Source organism: Saccopteryx leptura, chromosome 1 (assembly GCF_036850995.1).
Source record: "Saccopteryx leptura isolate mSacLep1 chromosome 1, mSacLep1_pri_phased_curated, whole genome shotgun sequence".
NCBI lineage: Eukaryota > Metazoa > Chordata > Mammalia > Chiroptera > Emballonuridae > Saccopteryx > Saccopteryx leptura.
In genome coordinates, this window is record NC_089503.1 from 54,752,154 (window position 1) to 54,774,289 (window position 22,136).

A 22,136-nucleotide genomic window follows, 5' to 3' on the forward strand; every position below is an offset into this window, starting at 1 on the left:
GAGTTGGAAAGAGCTATATAAAAGTGAACATTATTTTATATCAATAATTATTTATAATGAAAATTGAAACAGCCAATTAGGATCAGGACTAATAGATCTGAAATATCTTCTTCAATTGCAGTCTAGTGAAAGCTGTCTCATCTCCGTCCCACTGCCTGAGCTGAATCGCTTCCATTATCTATTTATTTATAATTTATTTTTCAATTGGACTTAACATACAATATTATTATATTATTGATAGTTTCAAGTGTACAACATAGTGATTCCACATTTATGGACCTTAGAAAGTGGTCACCCTGATAAATCTAGTACCCATCAGGCACCATACACAGCTATCACAATATTGTTGGCTATATTCCCTGTGCTGTACTTTACATTTCTGTGATGATTTTAATAACTAACAATTTGTACTTGTTACTCTCTTTTACCTTTTCACCCATCTGCAAGTCCCCTCCCATCTGGTGACTACCAATTTGAGTAGAATATTTAAATAAATTAGGACATGGATGAGAATGACACAAAATAACTGGATGATGTAGATGTGAGGATAGGGTGAAGATAGGACAATCAATAGATATAAAAAGGGATTATGTTTAGCTCCAGTTGAGAATCTTTATTTAGATTCCTTGAGAAGATTTGAAAACATCTTGTTTAGCCCCTTCAAAAATCGGCGTAGTCCTTACTCCATAAATAATGGGACTGAGCATTGGTGGGATGACCACACAGAGACTGGCCAGAAGGATGTAGACATAGTGTGGGGTGAGCGTCCCACCAAACCTATATAGGCAAAGACAAAAGAAGGGCAAGGATATAGAAAATAGGATGACATAGACATGGGAGCTGCAACTGCTCAGGGCCTTGGAACAGGTATCTCAAGACAAAAGAACCTAGCCAGAAGTTGGCCAGTGCTTTGGGCATTGTGGCAATGGAGAGCAAGTCATCAGCACTGGCTAACATGAACAGGAATATGTTCATGGCCTCATGCAGACTTAGCTGGGAGAGAATGACACAAATTAAAATGCCGTTATCTGCCAGAGCAGCTACATACATGGTACAGAAGGGGATGGAGAGCCACATGTGTAGATGCTCCAGCCCAGAAATGCCAATAAAGAGGCAGCCTCCTATGCGAGTGTCTGAGTAATTCATAGCTGCTGTGTTGCCAGCAGATTAGAGAGCCATGATTTTCTACAGAATGCTCACCTGGGTCATAGGGGAGAAACAACTTCAGACTTTGTGAACATTAGCAGAGTGCACATAAAAGCATGCAAACAACCACAAGGTCTGCACACACAGGTCCTCCAACCATTATGGGCTCTGCACACAGGCATAATCTCTATAGATAATCACACTAAAATTCTGAACAAAAGGCACAATTATAGGCCCTGCCCCCACACAAGTTCTGTGCCCTTATTTGCAGGTTTTCCATAAAATTTTAAGACAGGGGTCCCCAAACTTTTTACACAGGGGGCCAGTTCACTGTCCCTCAGACCGTTGGAGGGCCGGACTATAAAAAAAAACTATGAACAAATCCCTATGCACATTGCACATATCTTATTTTAAAGTAAAAAAACAAAACGGGAACAAATACAATATTTAAAATAAAGAACAAGTAAATTTAAATCAACAAACTGACCAGTATTTCAATGGGAACTATACTCCTCTCACTGACCACCAATGAAAGAGGTGCCCCTTCCGGAAGTGCGGCGGGGGGCCGGATAAATGGCCTCAGGGGGCCGCATGCGGCCTACGGGCCGTAGTTTGGGGACCCCTGTTTTAAGACTTTTTGGCAACACAAGGCTTGAAAACATTACCGGACTCAGGGCAAGGCCACAGGTTCTGAAAAGAGCAGAAATAGATAGAAAATCAAAAACTATCTCTATAATCTCTATGGGTAAGCAAATTGCAATAAACCTTGCAGAAACCCAGGCTATGCACAGAAGGACTGCAGTCCTGCATCAAAAACAATCTCCTCTGCTTAGCAGACTCTGAAAGACATTTGGGGCAGGTGGGCAATGCAGACCCTGTGTCTCTCTTCCCCCCAGTCATAGGTGCTCTGACAGGTACTGAGGCTGTGAAGATAGCTATGTCATTTAGAAATAACCTCGCATAAGGTGTAAAAAAAGCCTGGGTTAGAGATCTGCTCTGTCAGACTGTGATTTTGGAAAAGTCACAATCTCCTGAGTAACAATTTTCTAATCTTTGAAATGAGCCTAATGGTTGTTGTCTTGTATTCAATTAAATTTTGTCTGTGGAAACCTTATTAACTGGGCCCTGGCCGGTTGCCTCAGCGGTAGAGCGTCGGCCTGGCGTGCGGGGGACCCGGGTTCGATTCCCGGCCAGGGCACATAGGAGAAGCACCCATTTGCTTCTCCACCCCCACCCCCTCCTTCCTCTCTGTCTCTCTCTTCCCCTCCCGCAGCCAAGGCTCCATTAGAGCAAGGATGGCCCGGGCGCTAGGGATGGCTCCTTGGCCTCTGCCCCAGACGCTAGAGTGGCTCTGGTCGCGGCAGAGCGACGCCCTGGAGGGGCAGAGCATCGCCCCCTGGTGGGAAGAGCGTCACCCCATGGTGGGCGTGCCGGGTGGATCCCGGTCGGGCGCATGCGAGAGTCTGTCTGGCTGTCTCTCCCTGTTTCCAGCTTCAGAAAAATACAAAAAAAAACACAAAACAACAAAACAAACAAACAAACAAACAAAAAAACCTTATTAACTGTGTGGTGCTTCCTGTGTCACCTATTTGACTTTAAAGTGTGGGGCTGTCACTCAGAACACGGAGGAAGGTGTGGAGCAGTGCTTCCGAAAGAGCCCAGACCAGTATCATCAGCATCAGCATCGTTGGGGAACTTACAAATTCTTGGACCTACCACTCTCCTAATGACTCGAGCTCTGGAGCTGGAGACAGCAATCTGTGTTTCAGCAAGGCCACAAAGTGATTCTGATTCATGCTAAAGTTTGTGAACCACTGATATAAGATGTTATATACTTTCTTCCCAATCTAACCTGCATGCCCATCTCTTCTGCCAGGACCAATAATGTCTCAGCTCCAATTGGTTTCTGCATCATTCTCCATGAAAATGTTCAGGCTGCAACTAAATCTAACCAATGTTTTCCTCAGCCCACTTAGTCAGAAAGTGAAGTAAAGGACACAACGATATTAATAGTCTTCACTCCATGGCCAGTTGCCTCTTCCTTGGTCCTGTTAAATTAGTCTCACAATGAATATATAACTTTACCACTACCCAAATTCTTGTTCCCTGCTTTCAACTAAGTCTCTCTTCTACACAACTGAGACTACAAGACTATCAAGAGACAACTTTTCATTTTACTACTCTACTCTTGGAAATTAATCTTATCTCTGCACCCATTCTCCTCAATTTCTGCACTCTCAGAGAAAATAGTGTTGATGTCCCTCTGCCTTTCAATGTCTCCTTTGTTATAGTTATACTTTACTTTACCTAGGAACAAGAAAGCTCCCTGGAGTTATTTATTTATTTATTTTTAGAGTACAAAGACAATATAAATCAATTATAATTTTTTGTACTAGCAGCAAACAGCTATATACTGTAATCACATTTTAAAAGTTCTGATTACCATACAAACGTGCAAGCATACAAAAATGTATGTTAAAAGCATAACATACTTAAAATTTTAACTCAAATTTGCAAAGCCTCCACACTGAGAATTGCAATATATCACCAGAAGAGATTTTTTTTTTTTTTTGGTATTTTTCTGAAGTTGGAAACGGGGAGGCAGTCAGAGAGACTCCTGCATGCACCCGACTGGGATCCACCTGGCATGCCCACCAGGGGGCGATGCTCTGCCCCTCTAGGGGGGTCGCTCTGCCACAATCAGAGCCATTCTAACGCCTGAGGCAGAGGCCACAGAGCCATCCTCAGCACCCGGGGAAACTTTTGCTCCAATGGAGCCTTGGCTGTGGGAGGGGAAGAGAAAGACAGAGAGGAAGGAGAGGGGGAGGGGTGGAGAAGCAGATGGGCGCTTCTCCTGTGTGTTCTGGCCGGGAATCAAACCCGGGACTCCTACGTGCCAGGCCGATGCTCTACCACTGAGCCAACCGGCCAGGGTCCAGAAGAAATATTTTTTAAATGTAAATAAATGGAGAAGTGTGCCATGTACACAAATTGGAAGGCACAATTAATTGTTAAAATATCAATTTTCTCAAAATGAATGTGTAGTTATTTTTTTAGTTCAATTTAAACTTTCTAGATTTATTGAGAAATCATTGATAAAAACTAACATAAAATGTACAATATGATAATTTAATACATGAATACATTGTGAAATTATTAACACAACACATCCATTACCTCACATAGTTATCATATTTTTTGTGTGGCCTTATTTTAAATTATTTTTAAAACAAGCTGAGTACACACACATACAAAAACAGTACACCTCGGGAAACACATATACATACATATGTGCATATATGCATGCCTGTGTGTATATGTTTGTATGAGAATATATAATATATATACACGATATCTTCAAAAACAATTTCCCCACCTATTCTCTGAATTCCTTTTCTTTTCTACCTCTTCAGGGACTTTGTTTTATCAATTATCCCCTCTCTTCTCTATCTTCAATTTTTCTGAATTTCCTAGATCTTTATTTTTATTATTTATTAACATACGAATATTTTTAACCTTAGAAACAAACAAAAAGTTAACAATTATGATAAAAACGTCCTATTCTACTGGCCTGTCTTACTACTTTCTATCTCTCTTCTTTTCTTCAAAAGCATGCCTTTCATGAAACAGTTGCTCATTGTCCACATCCAGGTGTGCCCATATCAAGGTGAAGACAGTTCCCAGCTCTCACTATGGTCTCATTTACTTCATCACATTTGAAATAGTGTTCTCTCTGCCTAGCATGTTTCTATTCCCATAGTTTGTCTGGAAAACTCCTATTTTTTTCTTCAAAATACAACTTCAATATAAAATTTTTGACTTTCCTGACCTTCTCCTAACAGCTCCCTGTGATTTTTTTCCCTTCCTTCTTGTCACTCTGCATTGAAATTTCCCGTTTCTGTGGATGTTTTTCCCATTAATTTTACTGGAGGATGATAATAATTCTTTTAGCCATATCTGCATCCACAGCATCTCTTACACAGTAATTAGAGTTAGATAAAATTTTTAAAAATGGACTGTCACGTAATTTCCTAAACAATGTGCAAAGTGCTTTACATACATCACAGTCAATCCTGAAATCTTATGCCATAGGTAAGATCTCAGTGTACACACAGACACACGAAGATGGGTAGAATTGGTAAATTAAAGCCAGTGTTTTGTCTCAAACCTTTTCCACTCAATTACCTTTTCCATAATGTCCTGCAGATTGCCTCAACATATGGTGGTTGGATGAATGATGAAAGAAATAGATGGCAAACTGGGACAGGAACATGCTGTTAGCTCAATAGCACTTTTTAAGAGTTTCTTAAACAGGCTACTAACCCACTTTTGTTTTTAAGTTTATGGGCCACAAACAACAACAACAACAACAAAATACCTGCTTCTAAGGAGCTTGTATTTATATCTTCTCCCATTTTGCCTAAGGGCCTTTACACATACTGTTCTCTGTGTCTAGAGTGTTCTACTCTTTTCTTTAATTTGCTGGACATAAGATACCATAAAGTGGAATAGAAGTAGGGCTCAGGCCTAACCAGGCTGTGGTGCAGTGGATAGAGTATTGGCCTAGGATGCTGAGGACCCAGGTTTGAAATTCTGAGGTCACTGGCTTGAGCATGGGCTTGTTATGGACCAAACGTGAGTAATTATTGATTGGAGCCCATGTTGAATATAAGCTTAAAGAGTCTTTATTAGCCAGCCAGCAACTGCTAGCTGAGAAACAGCTAACAGCTCTGAGCCTAGGGAGAGAGCAATATTTAAGGAGATAAACCACAAAATCATAGCTATTACAACATTTATGCAAAATATTCTTGACATTTTGGTAGAAAGCATTCTTTGTTCTAAAGCTGATTACAGTTCTTCTGTAATTGCTGCAAGGCTAAAGCATAAAACTATATCCTGCTTCTGTAGGCAAGATTTAAGTCAAGATATCTAACTAGTTGGGCTTGTAAAAATTTTTCACTCTAAGTTACTGCCACAGGCAAGCTCCATTTAATGCTTAACTTCCTTGTACAGACTATTGAGGATTTTTTACTCTAAGCATCTACCAAAAGCAAGTTTAAAGTTCCTCTTTATGTCCAACTCTCTATACACAATACTGAGGTCCCATACACAACACTAAGCCCCTATCACAGGCTCACCAGTTTGAGCACAGGGTCACTAGCTTATTGTGGGATCATAGACATGACCTCCTGGTCACTGACTTGAAGCCCAAGGTCACTAGCTTGAGCCCAAGGTCACTGGCTTGAGCCCAATATCATTGGCTTAAGCAAGAGGTTACTCACTCTGCTGGTGCCCCTGGTCAAGGCACATATGAGAAAGCAATCAATGAACAGCTAAAATGCTGCAATGAAGAATTGATGCTTCTCATCTCTCTCCCTTCCTGTCTGTCCCTGTCTCTGCCTCCCTCTCTCTCTCTCTTTCTATCTCTCTCTCTCTCTCTCTCTCTCTTGCTTAAAAAAAAAAAAAAAAGTAGTGCTCAGGAGTTGGATTACCTAAATCAGAAAATTCTCCACTTCTGCACATAACAGCTGAATAATTTAGATAAACATTCTAGGTGTCATTTTTCTCACCTGTAATATGGAAACAGTAAGGAGCTCTACATCACTGGGAGGGAGTAGGGACTAAATTTGATAATGTTTCTAAAGGGCTTAGTCTTATAATTGACACATAGCAAGAGTTTAATAAACATTACCAATTTCATTAGCTTTAAGTTAAATATCTTCTTCAAAGAAACTTTTCCTATCTCCCCAGGCCTGACTAGATAAATCTGTTATTTACTTTGTTGACGCTTTATATTGAATAGATTTCCATAACATCTATCAAAGGTAATGATTATTTTTATACATATTATATGATGATTATCTGAATAATGTATATCTTGCTCAACTTTACAAATACGGCATGACGAGAGGCATTCTATTTTGTTCTTCTCTATGTTCTGCTGTCTGGCACATTGCCTTGCTTTTTTTTTTTGCTTTTTTTTTTTTTTCTGAAGCTAGAAACGGGGAGAAACAGACAGACAGACTCCTGCATGCGCCGGACCGGGATCCACCTGGCACTCCCACCAGGGGGCGACGCTCTGCCCACCAGGGGGCGTCGCTCTGTCGCAACCAGAGCCACTGCAGCGCCTGGGCAGAGGCCAAGGAGCCATCCCCAGCGCCCGGGCCATCTTTGCTCCAATGAAGCCTCGGCTGCGGGAGGGGAAGAGAGAGACAGAGAGGAAGGAGAGGGGGAGGGGTGGAGAAGCAGATGGGCGCTTCTTCTGTGTGCCCTGGCCGGGAATCGAACCGGGGACCTCTGCACGCCAGGGCGACGCTCTACCACTGAGCCAACTGGCCAGGGCCCATTGCCTTGCTTTTAACAGGAGTTTAGTATATCTGTATTGAATGGTTGAATATGAAGATGCATAAATGAAGGATCAATTGCCTGCCTACCTTAGCAGTATCATTTCTCAGCGCTTCACTAAATGTACTTGGGTTTAAGTGACACACATTTCCTGGCACACATTGTATTCTCTTAAACCTCTCAGCCTTTGTACAGGTTAGTTTCTTGGCCTAATATATCTTTTCTGTGTCTTCCTCAAGACTCATTAAATTAAGCTATTCCTCAAGATTTTCCCTAATCCTTAGGTGGTGGTTTTAACCTTTCCACTCAGTATCCATGGACAACTTGGAGGAAGTAAATGAGAAAACATGATTGCCAGCTGAATCACAAGCTGGACCCAGGCAATCCATACAACTCAGTCACTGACCCCCCCTGAGTCTGCCCAGACTTCTCCACCTTGGCCAAAGCAGTTGACTTCTCAGCAGGGGGTAAGCTCTGCAGGGTGGGTTACAGGGAGTCCAGAGGGTGGAGCTATTGCATAGCCTGGGCTGATGCTATAAGGAGGGTAGTGTGCCACCCGAGAAAGATGGCCTCTGCAGTATAGGAGAGTGGCTCAGCACATGTATTGTGGTTACTGTCCTTTTAGCTCTCTCACCAGGGTCACAAACCCCAGTCTTTTTTCATGTAACTCTAGTCTGCTCTGCGCTCCCTTCTCTGGAGACCAGGGTGAGTGGCTGCCAATGTGATTTTGTACATTGGTCCTTTAAGAGGATGCCTGTGTGTTTAGAAGACTCCCTTGTCACTGTGGTGGACAGAATCCTTGCTGATTTTCACAGCCAGAAGTTAAGCGGGCACCTCTTTCTAACTCTGGTGCACTGGGCTAGGGAGCCCAACTTGGGGTTGAGACCCTGTGCTTCTTAGAGAGAAGCTTTACAGGTGAGATATCCCTCCAGAATCTCAGAGGCTGCCCGTGGAAGGAGGAGGTCATCCCTTTTAGTGTCTCCACCCTTTCTACCAGTCTTGATGTGGCTTCTTCTGTATATCGTTGATTATAAAACTCCTCTTCAGCTAGTGTTCATTTGGTTATTCAGGTGGACTGCTCTATATTTTAGTTGTAATTGCAGTTTGGTCCTGGAAGGAGGTGAGTGTAGCTTCTACATATTCCATTACCATCTCAGATCCTCTCTACTATTCAACAGTCTGCTAATAATTAAATTGTGTAGTGAGAACACACATGAGATCTAACCTTTTAATAAATATTTAAGAAGCTGCTGTTTGACAGATATAAAGTTCAGTTATGCAAGATGAATAAAAACTACTGTATAACATTCTTCTTACAGTTAACTATACTGTATTGTGCACATAATAAATACTTTTTGTCATAAAATAAAGTTTTATCTTCTCCATAGCTACCTAATCTTTTTATTTTAATTACTAAAACAGCCTCATTAATCTAAATATACTAACCTGATTTGACATACTTTTCTACTTCCACAGTATTTCTCTTTCAATAGAAAAGCTTTTCTCTTTTTGTCCAGCTAAGTCACCATGTTTCAGGTTGTTGGTACACGTTATGACTAACACTGACAGAGGCAGGGTCAGGAGTTCTATTATAGGTTCTTCAGGAATGGTGTACGTAGATCAAAGCTTTCTTTTCCTGGTAAACGTCCCTCATTCCAGTGAGCTGAAAGGCCACAGTAGGCTTCAGAGGTGAGTAAAGCCAGTTCTTCAGTGAGACAGCAGGATAAACATGCCTGGAAGGAGACTGTCCTTTTCTAGGGGCCCCGTGTGGAGGTTCCCCACTGGTTTTCAGTTCACCTTCTCCTTCTCTCCCTCACCTCCCCTGATAATTTAACTTCATTTTCCCTGAGCTCCTCTGGATGGTCTGATCAGGGCCCTGGTTTGAGGAGTGAATCCTGACCACACGTGCCCCTGCCCTGTCTGCACTCTTCTCCAAGGAATCACGACTTCTCCGTTGGTGTCAGAAGACGTGTTGAGTGGTTTGTGGAGGGCAGAGTTTGGATACCCAGAGAAAAAAAGGCAATTTGCTTGGATGAGTTTAATGTGTGTTTTGGAAGTTGTTCTCAAGGGGAAAAAAGACCCAGCTTGCAGACTTCCTGCTAAGAGTACTGACTGAAGGGCGGTCTGGGGGAGGGTTGGTCTTAAAAGAAAGGATGTCTGGAGAAGTGAAAGGATTTGTTTGTTCCATGGAGGAACCCTTATTCCAAACGTGCCTAATCTACTCATATATCTTTCCCGTTCTATCATTTTTTTTTTTTTTGGACCAGAAGAAGAAAGTTTCATTTAATGTAAATGCCAAGAAGGAATTTATTTGCTGAGATGGACTCTCCATAGTCAACTGGGGGCCCAAAGTTTATAAAAAATAAGAACCTAGCAGTAGTTTGCTGACAGAGACTTCTCACATTCTCTGTATTAACGGGCAGAACCTCAGACTGAACCGCACTGTGTCCCGCTTATTTAAGCCTGAGCCATTTAGGTGAACGACTGCAGGGAAGCCCTGGCATCCTCCTTCCTGAATTTATTCAGGACTGAGAGCTGGCCAGTTGTGCATTGCACAATTGTGTTCCTCATTTACATAAAATGGGCCTTATTATGCATCTGGGTATGAACTTTCTTTATAAACGGCAGCCTTCTCCTTGTCTGGGGAATTACAATTAGGTTGCTAAGTGAATGTGTCCCCCGTGCTATAGCTCCTTTTGCTAAAATGCATAATTTTACTCTTTATTACAGTTTTAAATTAATTTTAGTTTACTTTTTAACTGAACTTGGCTGAGGACAGCCAAAGTCACTGATTTTTCAGAAGTAGAAAGTCCCTTTCCCCCAAATTAGGATAAAAGGCAGAGAGTTCTCTGAATCCTAAACGTTTCATGCCTATCAGTGTAACTGTGTAGTGTTTCTGCCTGACATCCACATTGGCCTGTCGGTGCTGAGAAGCCTTGATGGTGTGGCAGTTGACAAGCTCTGCAGTGTTCCCTCCCCACTCTTCCAGGCACAAGGAGTTGCTGCAGTTGCTTAAAAACCAGGGACCTTGCTCAGCCACCTGACACATCCCTCCCTTGAGAGATCAGGGGAAAGAGGAGCACCTAGGGGTAATATTCATGAGTGACATCTGTTCTAACTTTTACTAAACAAAATGGGTTACTTGATTGGTGTCACAAGAGTAGTGTGATAACAAGATCCTGAGCTCATGAGAGAAGGAAGATAGAGTAGGGCAGCCTTTGTGTTCACTGCTCACCTTCCCACAAAAGGTACAGCTGAGCCCTCCCTACTCAGGTGTAATTAAGACACCAGTCAGGTGTCTTTTCACCCTGACTTTCCTTCATGTGACCAAATCTTACTTTATCAAAATTGACTTCGAGATTGTTACTTGTGCTCTATATACACTGTGCCCATCTCAGCCACCATCAGTGTCAGGTCCTTGTCTTCTGAGCTCACACAGTACACCCCTGTCATGCCATTTACCAGAGGGTATTAGAACTGGTTTTACTCCTCTGCTTCAGCTTTGCTTTTGCTAGTTATAAATTTATATTAAATATTATTAGATGACTGCCTGACAAAGAAACATGGTACAATTTCATTTTCCTGTTCTATTTAGGAAAATGTTTCTCTAAAATTCTATTTAGGAAAAGTGACTCTTTCTCATATGACATCAGGAATTTGTAATTTCATGCTGCTTAGAGAAAGTTTACTCCACTCACAAAAGAAGAAAGCTCTATACTACTGCTTCTATAGCCTTACTCTTTGGACTTTTATGTGGTTATTATCTTTTAACTCATTTTTTTTTCTTTAGCTGTCACTTTGTCTTTTCATGCACTCAGATTTAAGAGCACCCAAATGTAAGGTCAAGCACCTGACACTATAGAAGGCAACTCTATGGGGATCCTATTAGGCCGACCCCACTCACGTTCCCACACCCATCTGCCTGCCTGCTGTGGAGCACTGGAGGCACAACTCAGGTAGTGGTGGCGTTTCTTCCATGTGCAAAGACTCAGCTCGTCTGCACTTTCTTCTGTGTCTTGTGGCAGCAACTGCTTTGATCTTAGTTCCTTGTACCCCTACTGTGAAAATAAATTCTTTAGCCCCAAGAATGCATGCTCTAATCCTGCCACATCTAAAGGCTCTTGATAGGTATAGGGATTAGGTAGATCTTGAATGGAATAAAAAGATACTTTGAGGTTTCTTTCCATGTTTGAATCATGCTGGAATCAGAAACAGGGGTAGACATCATTTAATATCTACCCCTGATAGAATGTCTACCTTTGATCTTGCTGTTCATCATAGCCTGGTTGGGACACAGTTCTGCAGCCAGAGGCTAAGTGCAGATAGCCTCTGGGCTGTTTTCAGTCTCTGGACCATTACCTGGAATATACTTCTGGTTCTCCTGTAGCCTCATTCCTCATTCAGTTCCTTTCATGTATGATGACCATGGATGGCACCAGTGGACAGTGTTAGTAGGTCTAAATTCATCTCTATGAAGTCTTTATAACTTTTTGCTCCTGATCACAGAATAAAGGAAAAACTTATTGGTTGTCTCATACAGGAGATATTTCTTTTACAATCAAACTTTGGCAACCTTCAAGACTAATATTTACTGGCCCTTCTTTCTTTGTTTATGGCTTCATAATCTCTTTTACCTGGAGAATCTGAGAGAGCTCCTGAGCCTAGGCTGTGGCCAAAGGGAGTCCGAGTGGGAGAGTGAGCATCACTGCGTAAGCACTCTGAGACAGCCTCTCTGACTAACAACCAGCATCATTCCCCATTTGACTGGCCATACCATTTATGTGACCCTAAAAGATATAAATTGCCAGGTCACTTGGTTTCTAATCTAACAACCAATTTTTTCTGTTTACCTCATACTGTGTCTCACTCTCATCCTCTGCTTTCCGTTTCGTTCATCTCCTTGTCCTAAAAATCATCATCACCTCGTCCTAGGCCAGCTGCGCATGTAGCCTACTCATCTTCCCAATTGCACACTGAACCCATCTAACGTACCACCCCCCAAGGGAAAAGCGAATATGAAGTGTCATATCTCATGATCACTGCAGGCCTATGTGATACCAAAGGCCTAGCTGTTTTCTGCACCCCAGCTACACCGACATTTTAAAACTCAGACAAAGTAGTGCATCTTTCATGAACAGGTCAGCTTTCTTACCTAGTACATGTTTTTCTCACTGTAGGTCATATTTTCTTCATATTCAGCTTTCAGCTCAACCCCTATGTTTTTAAGTTGGAATTGCTGGACAGCCCTTTATCTTCCCCTGTTATTTGAATTAACAATAACGTGCATGCCTATATCAGCTCCTTTGTATGTATGTGGCTGATTATATTACTCACTACTTTCCAGTTAGTGAGTGTCAGGGTCATAGTGGTTTAAACACTCTCTTTAGTCTCATTATGTTTGTGTGTATTGGTTTAGTTAGAATGTAATTCATAATTATTATAAGTTAGTTGAGTGATCTCAACTGAAATTGTAAGACTTCCTTCCCAAGCTGATATTCATTTCATCTGTGTTCTTATATTTTTACACACGTGGCTTGTGTGATCGTGTGAGTATATTTATACTATCCCTCCTCACCATCCACATACATACTTTTAGGCCTTATCAATGTCTTTTGAATAATTAAAGACCAATGTGAAATTTCATTATTTTTCAACACAGGAATCCCATAGCCTCTTAAATTGTTTTGTCTTCAATTAGTTTTGTAGGGCAGTAACAGAGCATTGAAGGGGTTGACTTCCCACTTGTGTATCAAAGATAAATGATCTTTGTAAGTCACTCACTATCTCTGTGTATGCATCTGCTAAAAGGTTTGCCCTTGCCACATTTATAAACACGTTGTCACATATTATGTCATGATAATAGGGAAAACGATTCAAATATGCAGCAAGTGAAGCCAATGCTTACAAGTGTAAATGTGCAGGTCAGAGAGGTCTTTCTGATAGATGAACATGTAAGGAGAGAGTTTCTGAAGGATGAGAGTGAGTCCTGCTGACTCAGGGGCAGCACTGCATACTTGAAGGTGTGTTTTGAGCATGGGAAAGAAGCAGGAGAGATGGGGGTCACACAGGATCTTGGCAGAAAGGTCTCAGCTCATTTTTCTGGTCAGTATATGTAAAGGACAACAACAACCATTGCACAGAAAAAAAATGAGATTTGTCATGTCAAAAAAAATAAAAAGTATTTAAAATTGTTTTAAAAATTCCTTTTACCAGGCCACCAGCTCCTTTCTTTATTTCGCTACCTTTTCTTTTTAGTCCTTCAATATTGGGTCTTGCCTTGTTCCTGATTTCTACACAGTTAATATCATTTTATGCCTCTCTTTCTGCGCTGCCTCCCTTTAACCTTTCCAATCAAGCAGGAATTTGTAAGCACAAGGAACCTCAAATCAGGACAGATAAAAGTGGGGTAGCCACTGTGATGGCTTCAGTAATCCTGAAGAACATAAAGGAGGAGGTGACCTGCCCCATCTGCCTGGAGCTCCTGACAGAAGCCCTGAGCCTGGGCTGTGAGCACAGCTTCTGTCAAGCCTGCATCACTGCAAACCACAAGGAGTTCACAATTGGCTAAGAAGGAGAAAGCAGCTTCCCTGTGTGCTGACTTACTTACCAGCTTAAAAATCTGTGACCGAATTGACATGTAGCCAACATAGTAGAGAAATTTATGGAGGTCAAATTGAGCCCAGAGGTGGAGTAAAAGAGAGATCTCTGTGTGTGCCATGGAGAGAAACACTTGTTCTTCTGCAAGGGAGATGGGCAGGTCATTTGCTGGAGAGAGTGGTCTCAAGAGCACCAAGGTCAGCACACATTCCACATGGAGTAAGTTGCCCAGGAGTACAGGATAACAGACCAGAATGGAGGTAGGACAGGGCAGAAAATGGTACTTGATGGGAAATCTCTATTTTGCATTTAATTTCAACTATCTTGCCACCATACCCCTGAGTCCTGTTATCACTTTTCTTTCCATGCTCACCTTCAAGGCCTGAATAATATTTTGTGCATTTTACCAATTATAAAATTATGAGAGGACTCTAAACAAGAAGTAAATATTTTTATACCTTGTGCTAATAGGTGTAGGTTTGGTGTCCAAGCAAAGTTGTTATTTCCTCTTTGGAAAAGATGGTTAACAGGGCAGCTGGTTGGCTCAAGACCCAAATTATTTTCTTACTACAGGATTAGGTTTTTTCTTCTAAGACACAAAAAGTCAGTCTTCTGTTGACATGGGAATGGTCACTTTTATCATATGAGTCTTAAAGAATGCATTCATCATACCATGTTTTCTTCAAGACACAGATTCTCACAGTTCCTGTAAATTCTCATCTCTTTAAAATCAGCCTAATTTCTTCCACGTTATCCTCTCTTCTGATGCTGAGAAAGCCTGTAGTTTGACTCCCGTGTGATTCCTCTCTCTCAGGAGAAGCTCCAGGCAGCTCTGGGTAGGCTAAGGGCAGAGCAGCAGAAAGCTGAGAAGTTGGGAGCTGATGTCAGAAAAGAGAGAACTTCCTGGAAGGTAGGAGGAGACACTTCCTGAAGGAGTCAGACAAGAATCTGGGTAGGACTTTGGGTGTTAGTCACAAGAAGCTCCCTTCCTTCTTGTGCCCTGACAGCCCCTAGGTCCAGAGTCAATGATTAGCCAGCCATTCTTTATCTTTTGCTTGATAGTGGTGAGGCTGAAATTGAACATGTCACAAATTAACACAGATATTTGTAGGGTGGATATTCTTATCCAGAAACTCTCTGGTGAGAATGGCTAGTGAATTCTGTATTCACATCTATCCTTATCTTGAGCTTTTAAATCTTCCAGGAGAACCTATTGCCAATGGCTCATGGCTCTGTCCTTGGTGTTCAACATTAGGCTGAGTGAGGGTAGTGGTGGAGATCAGGATTAATACAGGGAAGGGTGACTGTCCTGGACACCAGTGTAAGAGCTGAGCCACACCCAGGTGTCCCATTTTGGTTCAGGGTTAGCCACAATAATGCAAACTTGAGGCCATTATTTTGGAATGTGAGGAAGAGATAATAGGAAAAGTCAGCTTCTCCAAGAATTGCTCCTCTGCTTCCATCTCCCTTCCCTGTGAGAACTTCCAAGTCAAATACTTGTTTTTCTGCCTTGAAGTCTCTGCCAGCCTGAGTCTCTCTCTTTCTCTCTCTCTCTCTCTTTCTTATTTCTGAAGAATCAAATACAAAAAGAAAAACAAGGTGTCCAGGATTATTTTTAAAAACATAGAAGTATCCTTAACAGCGAGGAGCAGAAAGAGCTGCAAAAGCTGGGAAGGAGGGAAATATTCTCCATGACCTAGCATTGGCTGAGAGTGAGCTGGCCCAGCAGAGCCAGTCAGTGAGAGATCTTGTCTCGGATCTGGAGCCTCAGTAGCAGGGATCAACAGCAAAGATACTGCAGGTAAGATGGAAAGAAGCCCTAGCATCTGAACTTGAGGAAAATGAAGACTAAGTTTCCTTCTCTGTTGTGTGGCTGTGGTGTTTCTAGTGGTGATGCTGAGGTTCCTTTGTTCTTGCAGTGACCCCTCTCTGCACCCAGTGGTGGGATTCAAATAATTTAACACCTGGATCTGCCTAATGACCATTTTAAGTATAAAAAATATATATACCGATAAGTAGTTTATTATTTCAGGCATTTAATATTTAAATAATAACAATAAAAGAGGTGCACAAAACTAGATTGTTATAAGAAAGAGTTTTAAAATAGCAATGAAAAAATATTACATAATACCTGAAAAAAACAATAAAACTGTTACTTATGATATTTCCATATTGCAAGAATTCTTGATTGGCATCCTCACTTGCAATTATTTTCACCTACAGATGGAATGACATTACTATGGACACTTAGAATATGCTTTTGTGCATATGGACGTTAAAAAAGAGTAAAGAATGTAAATTTGGGATTTCCACATTGGGCAGCTAGATTGGATTTCACCTTAGAGAGAACCCTGACTACAAGTGCCATTTTAACAACTGGTTCACTCACTGAACTAAAAAATTAGTTATTGGTTCTGCCAAACTGGTGTGAACCAGCTGAATCCCACCACTGCCTGCATCTATTTCAGAGGTTATAAAAATGAGTGAAAGCATAAACTATAAGAGAATTTCTCATTTTTATTAATGTATCAATTGCAGTTTAAAAATTCGATTGTGGGGAGAGGGTCCATTGTGTACAATTACATTCTATGGGCCCCTATATTTGTGATTTAGCCTAGAACATTTCCAGACACCTTTTCATGAACCAAGAATTTGAAGTTTTTTCTTTTCTTCTAGAATGAGTTAAAATTTCTTCTTTCTGTTTGTTTGTTTGTTTTCTGAATAAACAATTGTGAAGGATTATTATTATTTATTCTTTAATTATTCAATAGATTCACCAGTAAATGTTTAAAATACTTTTTGCTTGAGTACAAGCTATTGTACGGGAGATGACTCGAGAGCATGGTTTACTTTAATGGGGCTCTAGTGCCCGCTGGTCCTATCCTTTGTGTGTGTCATTTGTGGTGCTAATTGGGTGGTTCTATAGTGTGGTTTGAAGCTGTCCACCAAATATGTTGGTCCTGAGGCGTCATGGGAAGGACTTTGGTGTGGGCTAAGGTCAACTACTACCTGTGTCTGGCCCATCACCAATCTGGTAGAAGCTAAAAAGTGATCAGAGGTTGGTGGTTGTTTATGCTAGGCTTGGTGCCTTGCAGAGTGTTGGGCAGATAAAATATATTATATATTATGCTCACTTTGTTAAAGATGGTGCTGCCCAAGTGGAAGCCTGATGCCAGGTGATTGCTTGGGATGGGCATGATTATGTTAATATGTATTGGGGGAGGGCTTTCGCGCCAAAAGGTTTTAAAAGGAAGAGAGATCACATTGTTCTGAGAGAAGAGTGATTATCTTCTAGGAAAAGCCCATGCTGTAGGAGAGCAGAGAGAGGCCACGTGGAGGAGAACAGAGGCAGCCAAGATGGCGGAGTGCTGAAGGAGAAGCCAGTTTGTGCTGAGTTTGTGCAGAGAGAAGGAGATGAGGAACAGAGGTGAATAAGGCTAGTGAGATAGAAACCTTTGATTCTAGGAAACTCGGATAAGTCAGTAGCTTTGTGAGCACTGAATGAGTGGGTTTTGGAGCCCAGTGTGTGTTTTTACTTGCTGCCGAGTGCAAGCTAGGATTAAAGGTAATGGCCCACCAGTTTTTGGCTCTGTTGTTTCATTACCGACTGTCTGAATCTAATTCGAACCTGCATGAGCCAGGCGGCTGTGATGGTGGCTGTGGCTACTGGCCATACACAGAGGCTATGTTATTTACCAAGATCAGGTGCCCCTACTGCTGGGCTGGTGCAGCTTAACAAAACATAAAGGAAACACTGAGGTCAGTCACAGCAGTTTTAGGGTCTGTGGACATTTGAGAGACTCGAGGAAAACAGCAGTGAAGGCTGGCTTGTCAGCAGCTTGTTAGGTTTAACCCCCAAAAGACATTGAGTCAGAGACTTGAATTGGGTGGGGTGGAGTCTCAGAGAATCACCATGGTGGGGCAAGAGTTGTGGTAGCCAGGTTAACAAAGAATCAGGTTTGTCATTGACCTGTGTCTACAGGCTAAGTAGGGGTAGGGCTCAACAAAAGAACAGTGCACCTGCTGGCATTTTAGTACCTGGGAGAATAATCCATCCAGGCTAAAATCTGAAGAAGGAAGACAATTCAGTCTCTCCCTATGTCTCTGGTACTTTGTAAGCTTCTCTTCTTTCTGTGGAGCTTAGGACAAGTGTTTGTTGGTGAGTGACTCATTGCCAGGGTCATTTAAGAGGACATATGTGTCTGCAGCAACCTTCCAGCTCATCTGAACTGAGTCCCTGCTGATTTTCACAGCCGATATTGTGGGAACTTGTCTTCCCTGAACTCCTGACTTTGGAGCTTGGTGTGGAGCTGGGACTCCTTGTTTCTGGGTGGAATCTCTACAGACAACATAGTCTTTTTATTTTTTAACCTCTGCATGTGGATGTCGAACAAGCCCATTTTGCCTGTGCCCCTCTTACCAGTCTCCAAGTCACTTCCTCTTTATACCTTTAGTTATTAGAATCTGTTCAGCTTATGCTCTTTTGGTTCTCAAGGGTGGTTATTACACAATTTATTTATATTTTTCATGTAATTGTGAAAAGAGATAAGCTCAGTGTTTACCTACTTTATCATTTTGACCAGAATTCTATTTTTTTACTTTTGCAATATTTGTCTCTCTGAATCCAAAATATTGTTTTATTGATTTATCTGTTTTTAACCTTCCCATATCATTGATTTCACTCTCAATTATATAGTCTCTTTTCTTTTCTTTATTATTATTATTTTTTTGTATTTTTCCGAAGCCAGAAACGGGGAGGCAGTCAGACAGACTCCCGCATGTGCCCGACTGGGATCCACCTGGCACGCCCACCAGGGGGCGACGCTCTGCCCATCCGGGGTGTCGCTCTGTTGCGACCAGAGCCACTCTAGCACCTGAGGCAGAGGCCACAGTGGCTGCGTGAGGGGAAGAGAGAGACAGAGAGGAAGGAGAGGGGGAGGGGTGGAGAAGCAGATGGGCACTTCTCCTGTGTGCCCTGGCCGGGAATCGAACCCGGGACTACTGCACGCCAGGCCAATGCTCTACCACTGAGCCAACCGGCCAGGGCCTAATTATATAGTTTCTTTTGAGTATTTATATGCTATGTGTACTCAGTATGTTTAATTGTGTGTATTGTCTTAAATTTGTTGGTATATTTCTAGTTTCTTAAAGTGGCATATAGATGAATCTTTTTTTTTTTTTTTTTTTTTTTTTTTTTTTTTTTGTATTTTTCTGAAGTGAGAAGCGGGGAGGCAGAGAGACAGACTCCCCCATGTGCTCGACCAGGATTCACTTGGCATGCCCACTAGGGTGTAATGCTCTGCCCTTCTGGGGTGTTGCTCTGTTGCAACCAGAGCCATTCTAGCACCTAAGTAAGAGGCCATGAAGTCATCCACAGTGTCCAGGCCAACTTTGCTCCAATGGAGCCTTGGCTGTGGGAGGAGAAGAGAGAAAAAGAGAGAAAGGAGAGCCTGACCTGTGGTGGCACAGTGGATAAAGCGTCGACCTGGAAATGCTGAGGTCGCCGGTTCAAAACCTGGGCTTGCCTGGTCAAGGCACATATGGGAGTTGATGCTTCCAGCTCCTCCCTCCCTTATCTCTTTCTGTTTCTCCTCTCTCTCTCTCTCTTTCTCTCTCTCTCTCTCTCTCCTCTCTAAAATGAATAAATTTTAAAAAAAATTTTAAAAAAAAAAGAGAGAGAAAGGAGAGAGGGAAGGGTGGAGAAGCAGATTGGAGCACTTCTCCTGTGTGCACTAACCGGGAATTGAACCTGGGACATCCACACGCCAAACCGTCACTCTACCACTGAGCCAGATGGCTAAGACCTTTGATGAATCATTTGACAGTCTTTTTTCTGTTATCATTTTAATGTTATAAATGAATTGTTTTAGCTATGTTCCATATTTTTGAATTATTTTTTATTTTTATTCATTTCAACTTATTTCCAATTTTTTTTGTCATTTGTTGTTGTTGTTAATCCTTTAGATATTTAAAACTGTGAAATTTATATACAAATACTGTGTGATTTTTTATGTTTTCTCTTGCTGTGCATTTTTATTACTTTCTAATCAGAAAACATGTGTTTTATTATTTTAGTCTTTTAAATGTATTGATACTTGCTTTATAGCCTAAAATATTGTATGGCCAGGAATTTTTATATGGATTCAAAAGACTACAATGTGCATTAGTTGGGTGAAGGGGTCTAGAGATGCCAGTTGGGTTGACCTGGTTTATTATGTTGTTCGTGTATTCTACATTCTTGATGATATTCTTATTCATATTTTTTATCTTTTTTTTTCCTTTCTCTTAAGTCCCTTTGACATTTCTTGTAATACTGCTTTGGTGGTGATGAACTCTTTCAACTTTTTCTTATCTGGGAAGCTCTTTACGTCTCCTTCAATTCTAAATGATAGACTAGCTAAGTAGACTAATCTAGGTTTTAGGTACTTGCTTTTCATTACTTTGAATATGTCATGACAATCTCTTCTGGGCTACAAAATTTTCATTGAGAAATCATCTGATAATCTTGTGGGAGCTCCTTTATAGGTAACTAACTTCTTTTCTCTTATTGCTTTTTAAAATTCTTTCTATCTCCTTTTTTTGTTTTTTAATGTTTTCTATGTTTTTGTTGAAGTTCTCCCTGAGGTCATCTTTTCTTCCCCTAAGTTCAATGAGCATTCTTATAAACTGTATTTAGAATTTTGGTGCTGGCTAAGGTCAGCCACTTCCTGGGTCTGGAGAAGCACCACCTGGTAGGAGCTACAAAGTGACCTGAGGTTGGTGGTTGTCTGCACTGGTCTTGGAGCTGCCTTGCAGATGCTGTGCTATTAATCAAGTTCAGTTGCCCCTACTGCCAGTAAGGTCATTGCTGATTTAGGGTCTGTGGACATTTAAAAGATTTGAGGAAAACCAGCAATGTAAGCTGGCAGGTAAGTGGCTTGTGTGGCTTAAGCTCTAGAAGAGATTGGGTCAGAGGCTTGAATAAGGTGGTGTAGGGTTTCAGAGAATCACCAGAATGGGGCAAGAGTAGTGTTAGCCAAGTCAACAGAGACTTTTTGTCATTGACCTGTGTCTACAGGTTATGTGGGAGTTGTGTTCAAGAAAAGAACAGTGCCACCTGCTGGCACTTTAGTCCCTGGGAGAATGAAATCTGAAGGGAAATAGGCTAAAATCTGAAGGGAGACAATTCAGTCTCTCCCTATATGTCTCTGGCACTTTCTAAGCTTCTCTCCTTTCTGCAGAGCTTAGGACAAATGTTTGTTGGTGAGTGACTCTTTGCTAGGGTCATTTAAGAGGACACATGTGTCTTCAGCAACTTTCCATTTTACCTGAACCAAGTCTCTGCTGATTTTCACAGCCAGATATTGTGGGGACTCGCCTTCCCTGAACTCCTGGCCTTAGAGCTTGGTGTCGAGTTGGGAATCCTTGTTTCTCAGTTGGGATCTCTACAGACAAGATATTTTTTTTATTTTTTAACCTCTGCATGTAGGTGGTAAACAAGCCCATTTCGCCTGTGCCCCTCTTACCAGTCTCCAAGTGACTTCTTTACATCCTTCGTTATTGGAATCTGTTCAGCTTATACTCTTTTGTTTCTCAAGGATGGTTATTTCATAATTTATTTATAAATTTTATGTGATTTTGACAAGAGATAAGCTCAGTGTTTATGTACTTTGTCTTTTTTTTGACAGAAACAGAGAGAGTCAGAGAGAAGGACAGATAGGGACAGACAGACAGGAAGAGAGAGAGAGATGAGAAACATCAGTTCTTTATTATAGCTCCTTAGTTGTTCAGTGATTGCTTTCTCATATATGCCTTGACTGGGGGAGTACAGCAGAATGAGTGACCCCTCGCTCAAGCTGGTGAGCTGATGCTCAAGCCTGCGACCTTGGGGTTTTGAACCTTGGTCCTCTGCAATTCAGTCTGATGCTCTATCTGCTGCGTCACCTCCTGGTCAGGCCGAACTTTATCATTTTGACCAGAAGTCTATCTTTTTACTTTTTCCATATTTGTTTCTTTGAATCCAAAATCTATCTCTTGTAGCTAGAAATGATTGAAGGCCCTGGCTAGTT

At 41.6% G+C, this 22,136-nt stretch overlaps 1 pseudogene; it reads left to right on the plus strand.

Moving 5' to 3' along the window:
- The first annotated feature begins 13,909 nt into the window (after positions 1 to 13,909).
- On the plus strand, positions 13,910 to 15,911 carry LOC136388813 (tripartite motif-containing protein 5-like; annotated as a pseudogene).
- The last annotated feature ends 6,225 nt before the right edge of the window (positions 15,912 to 22,136 follow it).